Consider the following 13,133-nt stretch of genomic DNA (forward strand, 5'->3'; position numbering starts at 1 on the left):
GTCGTGGAAGAGTACCCCGACGAACGAGAAGGAAGCGTGCGCTGGTTTCGAGGGACGAGAAGCCGGAGCAGAAGATTGCTCGGGGAGCAAGAGACGCAGCTAGCATAACTTAACACTATTGATCCAAGTCAGACTCATGTTACAAAGTTGATTAAATATTTATTTCTAAAATCAGCTTCAAGGACTGCATGGTGAGGCACTAGACCTTCTTGGTTATGGGATCATCCACCACCGCCTAGATAAAGTCTTTTAAAGAAATTCAATATTTAATCTCCTTATAGTAACCCTAGGTTTAACCACTAAGAACAATCGAATCACAAGATTAAAAAAGAAAAGAAACACAAATCGAAACGCAAATTCGAAACTTAGAATCACTAGCCTCTTGTGTTTGGTATATCAAAAACTAAACAAAGAAAAAACTAGTATGATGCGGAATTGAATTACTAGTTATACCTTTCTTTGTAAGCAACAACCTCTTGATCTTCTATCGTATTCCTCTTCTTATCCCGGACGTTGTATGGGCGATGATCTACTGAGACGAGAACCACCAAGCCTCCTTCCTTCTAGAAAGTTTCGACCATCAACCAAGCTCCAAGGGATGCTTCCTTTCTTTCCTTCTTCTCCAAGCTAGAACCAGCCACCACAAGGACTCCAAGAAAGAGATGAGGTTCGGCCACAAGAAGGAGAAAAGAGAGAAGAAGGGGGCCAACCACACCAAGGAAGAGAGGAGAGGAAAATAGAATAGAGTTGTGTCTCATGAAGGCACCCCTACCCTCTCTTTTATATCCTTGGTCATGGCAAATAAGGAAATTTAATTATAATTAAAATTTCCTTATCTTCCTTGCCATTGGTTAATAAGGAAAATTTAATTAAAAATTCCTTTTAACCCATGTTATGGCCGACCACCTACAAGAGCTCCAAATAAGGAAAATTTTGAACACAAAATTAAAACTTTCTTATTTGCTTCTGGAAATTTTTAAAATAAAATTTTTCTTTTTTAATTCCCTTCATGGTTGGTTATTAAAGGAAATTTTATAAATTAAATCTTTCTTTTAAAACATGTGGATGATTACAAAAAAGGAAAGTTTTCTTCAAAATTAAAACCTTTCTTTTAACTATAAATAAGGAAAGATATCCAATCTTTCTCTTAATCTTTTGTAAAAAGCTATAAAAGGAAAGATTTAAATTTTAAACTCTCTTTTAAAATCATAGCTTCCACACAAGGAAATATTTTAAATAAAATCCTTTTATTTTTATTGTGGCCGGCCACACCATGCTTGGGCTCCAAGCTAGCTTGGCCGGCCACCTTAAGGTGGGTAGGAAGGTGGGTATAAACATTATAAATAAGAGGCTACGATAGGGTCCGAGAGGAGGAATTGATTTTGGTCTCTCGATAAAATTAAGTTTTCCGTGTTCGCCCCGAACACCCAACTTAATTTCATCAATAATAATTCATACCACTAAAAAATTATTATTGAACTACTGCACCAATCCCAAATTACATTTTGGGCTCCTTCTTATCATGAGTGTGTTAGTCTCCCTGTGTTTAAGATATTGAATGCCCATTAATTAAATGAGTTACTGACACCTCACTTAATTAATATCTTGCTCCAAGAGTAGTACCACTCAACCTTATCATCATGTCAGACTAAGTCCACCTGCAGGGTTTACATGACAATCCTTATGAGCTCCTCTTAGGGACATTATCAACCTAGATTACTAGGACACAGTTTCCTTCTATAATCAATAACACACACTATAATTAATATTATTTCCCAACTTATCAGGCCTTTTGATTTATCGAACTAAATCTCACTCATTGATAAGTCAAAGAAATATATACTAAATATATGTGCTTGTTATTATATTAGGATTAAGAGCACACAATTCCATAATAACCGAGGTCTTGTTCTTTTATTCAGTCAGTATAAAAAGAACTACCTCAAATGGTCCTACTCAATACACTCAGAGTGTACTAGTGTAATTATATAGTTAAGATAAACTAATACCTAATTACACGATGACCGTTCCGATGGTTTGTTCCTATCCATCTTGGTCGTGAACTACTGTTTATAATTTATAAGGAACTGATAACATGATCTTTTGTGTGTGACACCACACACCATGTTATCTTCAATATAAATTAATTGAACAACAATACTTAGCCTATAAATGTAGACATTTGACCAAATGTGATTCTTTATTTCAAAATAAATGTTTACAAAAAGTTAGGCTTTTAGTATACACTCTAACAATCTCCCACTTATACTAAAAGACTAAGTTGTCATGTCTACTGCCATACATCTGATTCTCATCCCCTCCATATGTCGATCAAAAGCTTTCGCCGGAAGGGCCTTAGTGAAAGGATCTGCCAGGTTATCTACTGATGCAATCTTGGCGACAACAACTTCTCCTCGCTTTACGATGTCTCGTATCAGGTGGTACTTGCGCTCAATGTGTTTACTTGCCTTATAGGCTCATGGTTCCTTCAAGTTTGCTACTGCACCACTATTATCACAATAAATTGTGATAATTTTAGGCAAATCGGGAATTACATCTAAGTCCATTAAGAAGTTCCTGAGCCACACAGCTTCTTTGGCTGCCTAAGAGGCTGCCACATACTCAGCTTTCATGGTGGAGTCCGAAATGTATTCCTGCTTTACACTCCTCCATGCTATGACTCCTCCTCCTAAAGTAAACACATTGTCACGCCCCAGAGGAGTCCCTGTTCGAGAAAATTTCGGCAGCATCTCCCCTGTACGGTGGACAATCTGAAACTTTTCTACATCTCACAAATACCTCAACCACAGGCGGCTGGAATAATAACAGTAAATAAAATCAATCACCACGCAGTTTATATATGTATTCAGCCTCTGGCTATCACAACCATGCAGTTAATAAAATAAACAACATAGTAATACTCTGACTCGAAATCAACCCTACTCAACTACACTCGTAAAGCCCAAATCCGATTTATCTTACCTCTTCTGCCGTCCAGGCAGGCATGTAGTAGAGTAAATCCAAATCATACTAAAAGTCCATCCAACGGAAAGATTCCATACAATATCCATATGTAAGTCCAAAACAAAACTAAAACAAAGTATGATAGCGAAAAGCTAAAATGAAACAACAACTCAAAAACCAGCAGCGGAGTAGCACTACGTGCAGTGGGGACTAGCGACTGGAACTCCCTCCTAACAGCATCAACCTGAAAATAACAACAATGGAGGCGGGGTGAGTCCAACACTCAGCAGGTACAATTGATATGCAAAGTAAAGAAACAACACCTAGCACTAATCATGCGTACAGTCTCATGATAAGAAAGATAAAAATGCATCTGAAGTAAACAGGAGAATGTTGTACTAACCAGGTCCTGAGTATAAGGTCAAACAGTCCGAGTGGTATAGGAATCCTGTATGCATGTCAAACATAGGTATCCAAACAATATGCAGCATATAAATGATAAATGCACAAACACAGCAATAAATGCATCATGCATATGATGCCAATGATGCGCCCTGGTCACCCGACGCCATCGATCATCTCACACAATAGTGAGGCCGAGTGGGTAGGGTGACAACCCTGCACTCTGTCGTCACTACTCCCGATGAGTGACCGAGTGGATGGGATGTTACGAGTACACCTATCCTCCTACCCCAAATCATAAATGGGGGAGCGCAATGCTCTCATCTCCCGGTACTCAAAGACGGGGAGGAATCCCTGCCGGATAACACGTTGTGTCACACTACCCATGAGCGGACCAACGGTGCCTAACAGAGTCCCTGCTGCAACACACTCAGCCTGAATCGACCACTAACCCATGAGTGGTGGTGTGTGCAGATCCATGTAACTGGCGATGTGCTCAACAATAATGGAGCGGACTATCGCACAGCATGCAATCATGCAAATGATGCATGGCAATAACCATATAAACATCCTGACCTAATCCATATATATATAGAAAAGTGCACCCTAGGTCAACGAATCATATCGAATCAAAGGTACACAGAAGGTATAAAAACCTAGGTCCTGAACATGGTCAAGCATGGTATATCACTACCCCTATAAGCATGTATAAACAGGTAAAATATACCTGAGATGCAAAACCAATCAATCAATCAAGCATGTAAGATTTGGGTAGTGATTAACCGAAATAGATAAGAAACACAATTAATACAACATGTTAATTTAATTACTAAGCATATCAAATGACATAAGTCAAAAGTACCCGCCTCCGATAATAAAGATCCACTCCTATATCGAGATACTCTTCTCGCGTCAAGGTCCTGTAATACATATACAGATTTAGCCAATTACCTATAAATTAATTAGCTAAATCGAATCTCAAACTAAATATAATCCATACCTATAAATTACTACTAAATGATCAACACACTCTTAGAAATAACTCCTACATTGAATTCAATATTCCCCTAAGCATTCTACCATCAAAATGAACACAAAAACTCACCAAGCACAAAAATTGGAAATCATATTTCTACCTGTTTCCTCTTCGACAATAGCCAATAACAACCGATTGGAACCAAAAACCTGTGGCCAACAGCCAAGGCACCGAACTCTCTATCCTTGAATCTGTCTTCCCTGTGGAGAAGGCAAAGCACATCAGGTGTGACCACAGTGAGGTGATCGGCGGCTTTCCGACCAGTGTCGGCCGTTGCAATCGGGACGACGCGAGTGGAAGGAAAGGTATGAAATGCTGTACCAAAAGAAAGGAGGAGATAGGGCAGCCAAACCTTGGCCGGCGTCGCGAAAAGTGACGCTAGGGCTGAGGAAGAGGTGATCGGCTTCGGGCAGAGAAGGCGTCCGGAAGAAGTCAGCGCTATGGCTCGGTTGCCGGCACAGAGAATCGACCGAGGAGAGTGGCTGTGAGGCGACCAAAGCTCGGCGGCGTCGCTGGACTGCTTCGTGCGGGAAGAAAGAAATCGGGGCAGAGGCTAAGGCTTGCGCGCTCGGAAAGAAAGAAGAAGAGGTAAGAGCCGAAGCTTATACGCGAGGGAGGGGAATGAACCGCCGCTTGTGGCGGTTAGGGCAAGGAGAAGGTCGCGAGGGAGAAGAAGGTCTCGGGGAAGAGATGCGGGGTAGATGGCTCGGTTCGGCGACAACAGAAAACAAAAGAAATAAAGAAATAAAAAGGAAAAAAGGATATATAAATATAATCTTTTCCTCGCTTAAATCGGGTAGCCAAAACAGGCTTTTCCGGACCCCGTTCTTGTCCCCGTTAGCTCGTCTACACGAGCTCCGAAAAATTTCCGAAAAATTTCCAAAAATTCCAGAAATTTCCCTTATTAATATTCGTCTATTTTTCCGGTATTTTACACACATAGCCTGAGGTAGATTTACTATTGGCCCTATCCGATTGGAAGTCAGAATCTGTGTATCCCACAGGGAGCAAATCATCAGACTGGTAAACCAGCATATAATCTCTAGTCCTTCTAAGGTACTTTAATCTATGCTTTACAGCAGTCCAATGTCCCTTTCCAGGGTTACTTTGATATCTGCTAACTATGCTCACGGCAAAATAGATATCCGGTCTCGTACACAGCATTGCATACATTAGGCTTCCAACAGCCGAAGCATAAGGAACTTCCTTCATGTCCTCTATCTCCTTTGATATTTTCGGTGACATCTCTTTAGATAAAGCTACTCCATGCCGAAAAGGTAAGAAACCTTTCTTGGAGTTTTGCATGCTAAAACGAGCAAGAATTGTATCTATATATGAAGCTTGAGATAGACACAACATCCTTTTCTTGCGATCCCTTATGACTTTGATCCCAAGAATGTGTGCACATTCTCCTAAGTCCTTCATATCGAATTACAACCATACCCTTACATCCGATAACACTTTGACATTATTACCAATTAATAAAATGTCATCTACGTATAGTACAAGAAATACCATCACGTTTCTGTTACTCTTCTTGTATACGCAGGACTCATCCGGACACTAAATAAATCCATAGATCAAGATTACCTCATTAAACCAGATATTCCAAGATCTTGAAGCTTGCTTCAGTCCATAAATAGACCAATTAAGTTTAAATACTAGATGCTCATTGCCCTTTGTAATAAACCCCTCTGGTTGCTTTATATGGATATTTTCTTCAAGACTTCCGTTAAGGAAAGTTGTTTTGACATCCATTTGCCAAACCTCATAATCTATATGAGCGAAAATGGATAAGAGTATCCGGATAGACTTAAGCATAGCTACTGTAACAACCCAAATTTCCTCATTACAAGTTCTAATAGTGGTTAATAATATTTAGAAATACTTTAGAAATATTCTAGAGATTTTTAGAAATTTTTAGAGTATTTTTATGTAATTTTTGGAGTTCGTTTGGTTTTTTTACCAAAAGGAAGAAGTTTCAAAAAATAAATAGGTTCGGCCGAGGTTCGAACCCATGACCTCCGACCCGACCCGAGTCTTAAGCGAAGCGTAATGACCAAGAACCCAGCAGGGCTGTGCTGATAAAAGAGATAGTGAAATTAATTTATGGAGTAGTTGATAACAGAATATTGGAGTTATAAAGGGACAACTTAGGGATTATTTTCTGGAAAACCAAAACTTCTCCTCTCCTCTTCTCTCTCGCGTGCGACGGCTGCTTGGGCGGAAAACAGAGGGGAGTTAGGGCTCATCTCCGATGGCCGGTCAAGGGTCCAATCCGAGAGTTCTTCACCGCCTCACGATCCTCTCGGTAAGGAGAACACGGAGATGCAAGGAGTCGCCGAAAATTTGAGCTATCCAAAACCCTAGAAGCCTTGTTGTTCGGTTGTAAGTCTAATAACAAGGTAAGCGCTACTCACCTGCATCAAGGGTAGTTTCGAGCTTCGATTCTCTTTTTCTTTTGGTTTCGGAACATGCTGTTTGTTTGGAGTGCTGCCGTGAATCTCAAAGCAAGGGAATAAACCTACTATCTAGTTTAGGAGGTTTAAGATTTTCTGATCCCATATTCTTGTCTATCAAGAAAACCTACTTCGTTTTTAGTTGGCAATTGAAGTGGTACAACTTGCTTTCTAGGTACAGACATGCTTTGCTTTGTTGGAAATAATTTAGAATGTGTAAGTGTATTAAGTGTATGTTCTAGTATATCATGATATTTACGTATCAACTCTTTGATAGCAGCAGCATTATTTTTTTAGCATATGGCATTTTTGCTTAAGCTAATTGACTTGTCTTTACTAAGGGATGAAATGTCCTCACGTGTAGTAGATGATTTAGTATTTCTTTATCTGCTCCTAAGTTCTTTAAAGGAATCAAAGGTGTACCTTCAGATGATACACCTTTCAGATGACAAATTAGAAGAAACAGATTCTCCTGACTTTAATGGCGTAGGTAACTTATCAGATCACCATAGGCAGATGGATACTACTTGGCCAAGTGACAAACGTCAGAATTCTTTTTCTTCAAAGTTGTCATACGAGCAGCCCTATATGGAGCTTAGAACAACCCACTCCTCTTGTGTTTCCACGGGCAAGAACAACCCTGTAGTCATTAACCCTTTAACCAGCAGAATTTTTGTTTGCATAGTATGCAGATTCTTATTAAAGCTTTGTAGACAAATTTTTTTTTGTTTAAGCATTTCAATGTTAGAATTGTTTAAACATTTCAGTTTTGAAAGAAGCATTCTTTTATTAGAAGTATTAACAAGTATAAGTATTTTACTTGAGAAGGCTAGTACCCGACTTCCGAAGTTGTCGTTAAACAAATTCAGGTGATCGTTTCCGAGGTCTTGGCCCTAGTAAGACCGAGGTCTTTACCCTCATAGGACTAGTGGCTCGCTACCCTAAGTTCTATTAGGGAGCGCACATTTGGTACTAAGCCTGGGCCCAAGAAAGGAAAGATTATTATTTTCAAGTATAAAAGTATAAGATTTTAAACAAGTGAAACAAGCTTCACATAAGTTTAAAATTCAGCAAGTTTAGTTTTCTTATATGCTAACATGTTGTTTGGATTTGCTTACATGTTTAGTATTTCAGTATGCTATGTTTCTTTTGCTGTTAGATGAGCATGTGTAGTATTTCCTTTAAAGCATTCAGTTTTAGATTTATTTTTATTCACATGCATATTCGAGTTTTGTGAGTTAGATAGCGCTTACTAAGCAATTTTGCTTATAGTTGCATTTCCTCTTACTACAGATAAAGGAAAGGAAAAGCTATAGCGAAGGAAGGCGACAAGGAGGTGCAGATGGATGTGTGATGTTTGGACTATAGAAGCCTTGGGACTTAGTTTAGAAATTTATTAAGATTTTGTATTCAGAATGTTAGAATTATTTTTCCTTTGATGTTAGATTTGCTTATGGAATAATTATGTTTTAGAATTCTTTTGTGGTGCACATTAGTTCTATTTATTTGAGTTGTAGTATTATTGCATGTATGTTCAGATTAATAGATATGTGTTTAGCATGTTCAGATTAATGCGTAGTGTTAGTTGTGAACATATGCTTGTGAATATGATAGGATGAGTTGTTTAAGTTTTCCGTTGTCACTAATTGCATGTTTAGAGAGTTTTATGTATAGATATTTACATGTGAACAACTCTAATTATGTTAAGTTAGTAGTCCAGTAGCGCTCCACCCTCATAGGCTAGTAGAGAGGAGGGTGGGGTGTTACAGCTACCGGTGAAAAGGTCTTCTCATAATCGATTTCCTCTTTTTGAGTATACCCTTTCGCAACAAGCCTTACTTTGAAGGTTTCTACCTTCCCGTCTGTCCCTCTTTTCCTTTTGTAGATCCACTTGCATCCAACAGCTTTTACACCATTTGGTGGTTCTACAAGTTCCCAAACCTTATTAGAATATATAGATTCTATTTCAGAATTCATCGCTCTTTGCCAAGATGCGACATCTTTATCTTGGAGTGCTTCATCATATGACCAGGGATCAGGTTCATGTTCAGCAGGGATCAAGTCCGAAGACTATCCTAAGAACATGAATCTTTCAGGTTGCCTAACAACCCTCCCACTACGACGAGGCACTGTCTGTAACTGTGCATCATTTATGACACGTGTTGCAGTTTCTTGTAGTACTTCATCTTGTACTGTTGGTACTAAAGTAGACGTGCCCTCTCTAATTTCTTCTAGAACAATTTTACTCATGGGCTTGTGGTTCATTATATAGTCTTCTTCTAAAAATCTGGCATTGGTGCTAACAATGACCTTATGATCTTTAGGACTATAAAATAAGCCACCTTTCATTCCTCTAGGATAACCCACAAACACGCGAACTTCTGTACGAGATTCCAACTTATTAGTATATGCTTTCAGCACATGTGCTGGACTACCCTAAATCTGAATATGTCTAAAACTGGGCTTTTGCCCATTCCATAATTCTGTGAGAGTAGAGGGTACTGATTTAGAAGGTACCGAGTTCAAAATGTGCGCTGCCGTTTCCAGAGCATATCCCCAAAATGAATTAGGTAATTCGGAATAACTCATCATCGATCTAACCATTTCCATAAGAGTTCTATTCCTTCGTTCTGCCACACCATTCTGTTGGGGTGTACCAGGTGCGGACAATTGGAATTGAATCCCAGCCTCTGATAAGTAATTCCTAAACTCTCCTAAGAGATATTCGTCAAAACGATCAGACTGTAGTGTCTTGATACTTTTACCATGGCGTTTCTCCACATCAGCCTTGTACTCTTTGAACTTATCAAAGTACTCAGACTTGCGGCGCATCTAGTAAATATATCTGTATCTCGATTAGTCATCTATAAAAGTGACAAAATATTCAAAACCACCTCTTGCCTCAATAAACATAGGACCACACAAATCATAATGAACCAATTCCAACACATATTTGGCTCTATACCCCTTGGCCTTAAAAGGTCTCTTGGTCATTTTACCTTCCAAGCATGATTCACAGGTTGGAAAGTTTTCCAACACTAATGAACCCAAGAGTCCATCAGCTATAAGCCTTTGAATCCTATTTAAGTTAATATGTCCAAGCCTTAGATGCCAAAGATATGTTTGGTTCATATTCAAAGGTTCTTTTCTCTTATTAGAATTAGAAGATATGTTATTAATTTTCATTTGTTGCTTTGTGGGAGAAATTGGATTTAAAGTATATAAATTGTCAACCAATGCACCAGAACAGATAATAATCTATTTCTCTTGATAACTACATTGTTATTAAAAGAAACAGAATATCCATCCAAATACAGTTTAGAAACTGAAATTAAATTCTTTCTGAAACTGAGTACATAAAGACAATTTCTTAAAACCAAACTTCTATTCCTATCAAATGATAAGTAGACGTCTCCCACTACAACAGCCGCCACCTTAGTAGCATTGCCCATGTAGACAGTTATCTCTCCTTCAAATAGTCGTCGGGTTTCCTGGAACCCTTGCAAAAAGTTACAGACATGATCAGTGGCTCCTGTATCTACACACCATATGCTGGTAGATAACACCGCTAAACATGTTTCAACTACTAGAGAATGAGATATACTTTTATTGTTCTCTTTCCTACGAGGATAGTCCGCCATCCAATGTCCAGCCTGCTTGCAGATGAAGCACTTGTCTTTCGTCTTCTTCACTCCAGCTTTTGGTCCAGTACCTAAAGATTGATTCACTTTCTTTGCTGAACTAACTTGTTTCTTCTTCTTTTTGCCTTTCGGTTTAGAATTAGAAACTCTTCCAGCAAAGTGAACTTGAGAATTATGATGAAATAGCCCTTCTGCTGCTTGAAGTTTTGTCAGTAGTTCTGGCAATTAATAACTCCTTTTCTTCATATTGTAGTTGAGGAGGAAACTGGTCAAAACTTTTGGGTAGCGTTTGGAGAATTATATCGACCTGGGTTTCCCCATCGATCTCTGCTCCAAGGATTTGTATTTCGTTCAAGTAAGTCATCATTTTGAGGATATGATCCCTCACGGGTGTCCCCTCAGACATGGTGGCTGTCATTAAGTTTCTCATTGCCTCTTGCCTAGCTGCTCAATTCTGGTGTCCGAAGAGTTCCTTGAGATTTTGCATCATATCATAGGCTGTGGGCACGTCCTGATGCTGATATTGCAATACATTTGACATAGAAGCAAAAATGTAACACTGCGTCATCTCATCTGCCTTGACCCATTTTCTATGATATTCAATCTCCTCTTAACTAGAATCATTATTGGGCACATTAGGGCAAGCCTCTAACGGTACAAACTTATAGCCTTCAGCAGTAAGAAAAATGTTCAAGTTTCATTTCCAATCTATATAGTTGGGATCAGTGAATTTATTCTCTTTGAGAATAACTACAAGTGGGTTGAAGGCCATTTGAAATCCTAAGAATCACAAAAAGACTTTGATCAGGACTCTAAATTTAAAAGAACATTGATTTCTCAAACAATATTATTTAAATTTACCAACACCTCAAATCACCGTGAATTTTGCATGCCACGATAGTGTTGACGTATACAAAATCAAACATTTGTAAGAGGAGGTTTTACCCATTAATTTTATTCTTGTCAACCTAACTTTCTGACAAATAAAATTAATAGTTGGTTTTCCTTCGGTCACACAAATAATAGCAGTGACTCCGATGAGGAGGATACTATTAAATGTGTCTAAGTGTATACCATTACTTGATACTTTGTCCATTAAATAAGATTGTGCCCCTTCCGATGGGGAAGATTACACGCTCCTAATTAATTTCCTATAACCATCCAAAATGGAAGTTTGATCCAGTGATCCACAAACAAACTCATCCGATATGGAGGAAGACACTCAGAGCCAACGCGCAAGTTTATTTGCATCACTTACAAACCAGTAATGGAGACCGTGGAATTTATTTAAAAATTACTCTCCCACTTAGTTATTTAAGGTGAGGAATTTTAACCTAGCAAGCACACATCACACACATCATAGTAAATAAAAGAAATAAATATGGAAATTAATTTTCCAACTATTATGGTTTTTTCCATCACTGTCCTTCGTGTGCTGCCAACCCTAGGGTTCATGCCCATGCTACAGGAAGCCGGAGGGATGAGAAGCTAGAGCGGAAGATTGCTCGGGGAGCAAGAGACGCAGCTAGCGGAACTTAACACTATTGATCCAAGTCAGACTCATGTTACAAAGTTGATTAAATATTTATTTCTAAAATCGGCTTCCAGGACTGCACGGCGGGGCACTAGACCTTCTTGGTTATGGGATCATCCACCACCGCCTAGATAAAGTCTTTTAAAGAAATTCAATATTTAATCTCCTTATAGTAACCCTAGGTTTAACCACTAAGAACAATTGAATCACAAGATCGAAAAAGAAAAGAAACACAAATCGAAATGCAAATTTGAAACCTAGAATCACTAGCCTCTTGTGTTTGGTATTTCAAAAACTATACAAAGAAAAAACTAGTATGATGCGGAATTGAATTACTAGTTATACCTTTCTTTGTAAGCAACAACCTCTTGATCTTTTATCGTATTCCTCTTCTTATCTCGGACGTTGTGTGGGCGACGATCTACCGAGACGAGAACCACCAAGCCTCCTTCTAGCAAGTTTCGGCCACCAACCAAGCTCCAAGGGATGCTTCCTTTCTCTCCTTCTTCTCCAAGCTAGAACCGGCCACCACAAGGACTCCAAAAAAGAGATGAGGTTCGGCCACAAGAAGGAGAAAAGAGAGAAGAAGGGGGCCGGCCACACCAAGGAAGAGAGGAGAGGAAAATAGAATAGAGTTGTATCTCATGAAGGCACCCCTACCCTCTCTTTTATATCCTTGGTCATGGCAAATAAGGATATTTGATTATAATTAAAATTTCCTTATCTTCCTTGCCATTGGTTAATAAGGAAAATTTAATTAAAAATTCCTTTTAACCCATGCTATGGCCGACCACCTACAAGAGCTCCAAATAAGGAAAATTTTGAACATAAAATTAAAACTTCATTATTTGCTTCCAAAAATTTTTAAAATAAAATTTTATCTTTTTTAATTCCCTTCATGGTTGGTTATAAAAGGAAATTTTATAAATTAAAATATCTCTTTTAAAATATGTGAATGATTACAAAAAGGAAAGTTGTCAACTAACAAAATGTTATCTACGTATAGTACAAGAAATACCATCACGTTTTCGTCACTCTAATTGTATACACAAGACTTATCTAGACACTGAATAAATCCATAAAACTGGATTACTTCA

General features: G+C 38.6%; 1 long non-coding RNA gene across 1 annotated transcript; it reads left to right on the plus strand.

The window, feature by feature from the left end:
- Nucleotides 1–6,541: 6,541 nt before the first annotated feature.
- On the plus strand, nt 6,542–8,388 carry LOC121994533. The gene is made up of 2 exons (XR_006115766.1): nt 6,542–6,807; nt 8,155–8,388. It is a non-coding gene; the product is annotated as an uncharacterized LOC121994533 (long non-coding RNA).
- The last annotated feature ends 4,745 nt before the right edge of the window (nt 8,389–13,133 follow it).

The sequence above is a fragment of the Zingiber officinale genome, chromosome 6A (genome assembly GCF_018446385.1).
Source record: "Zingiber officinale cultivar Zhangliang chromosome 6A, Zo_v1.1, whole genome shotgun sequence".
Taxonomy (NCBI): domain Eukaryota; kingdom Viridiplantae; phylum Streptophyta; class Magnoliopsida; order Zingiberales; family Zingiberaceae; genus Zingiber; species Zingiber officinale.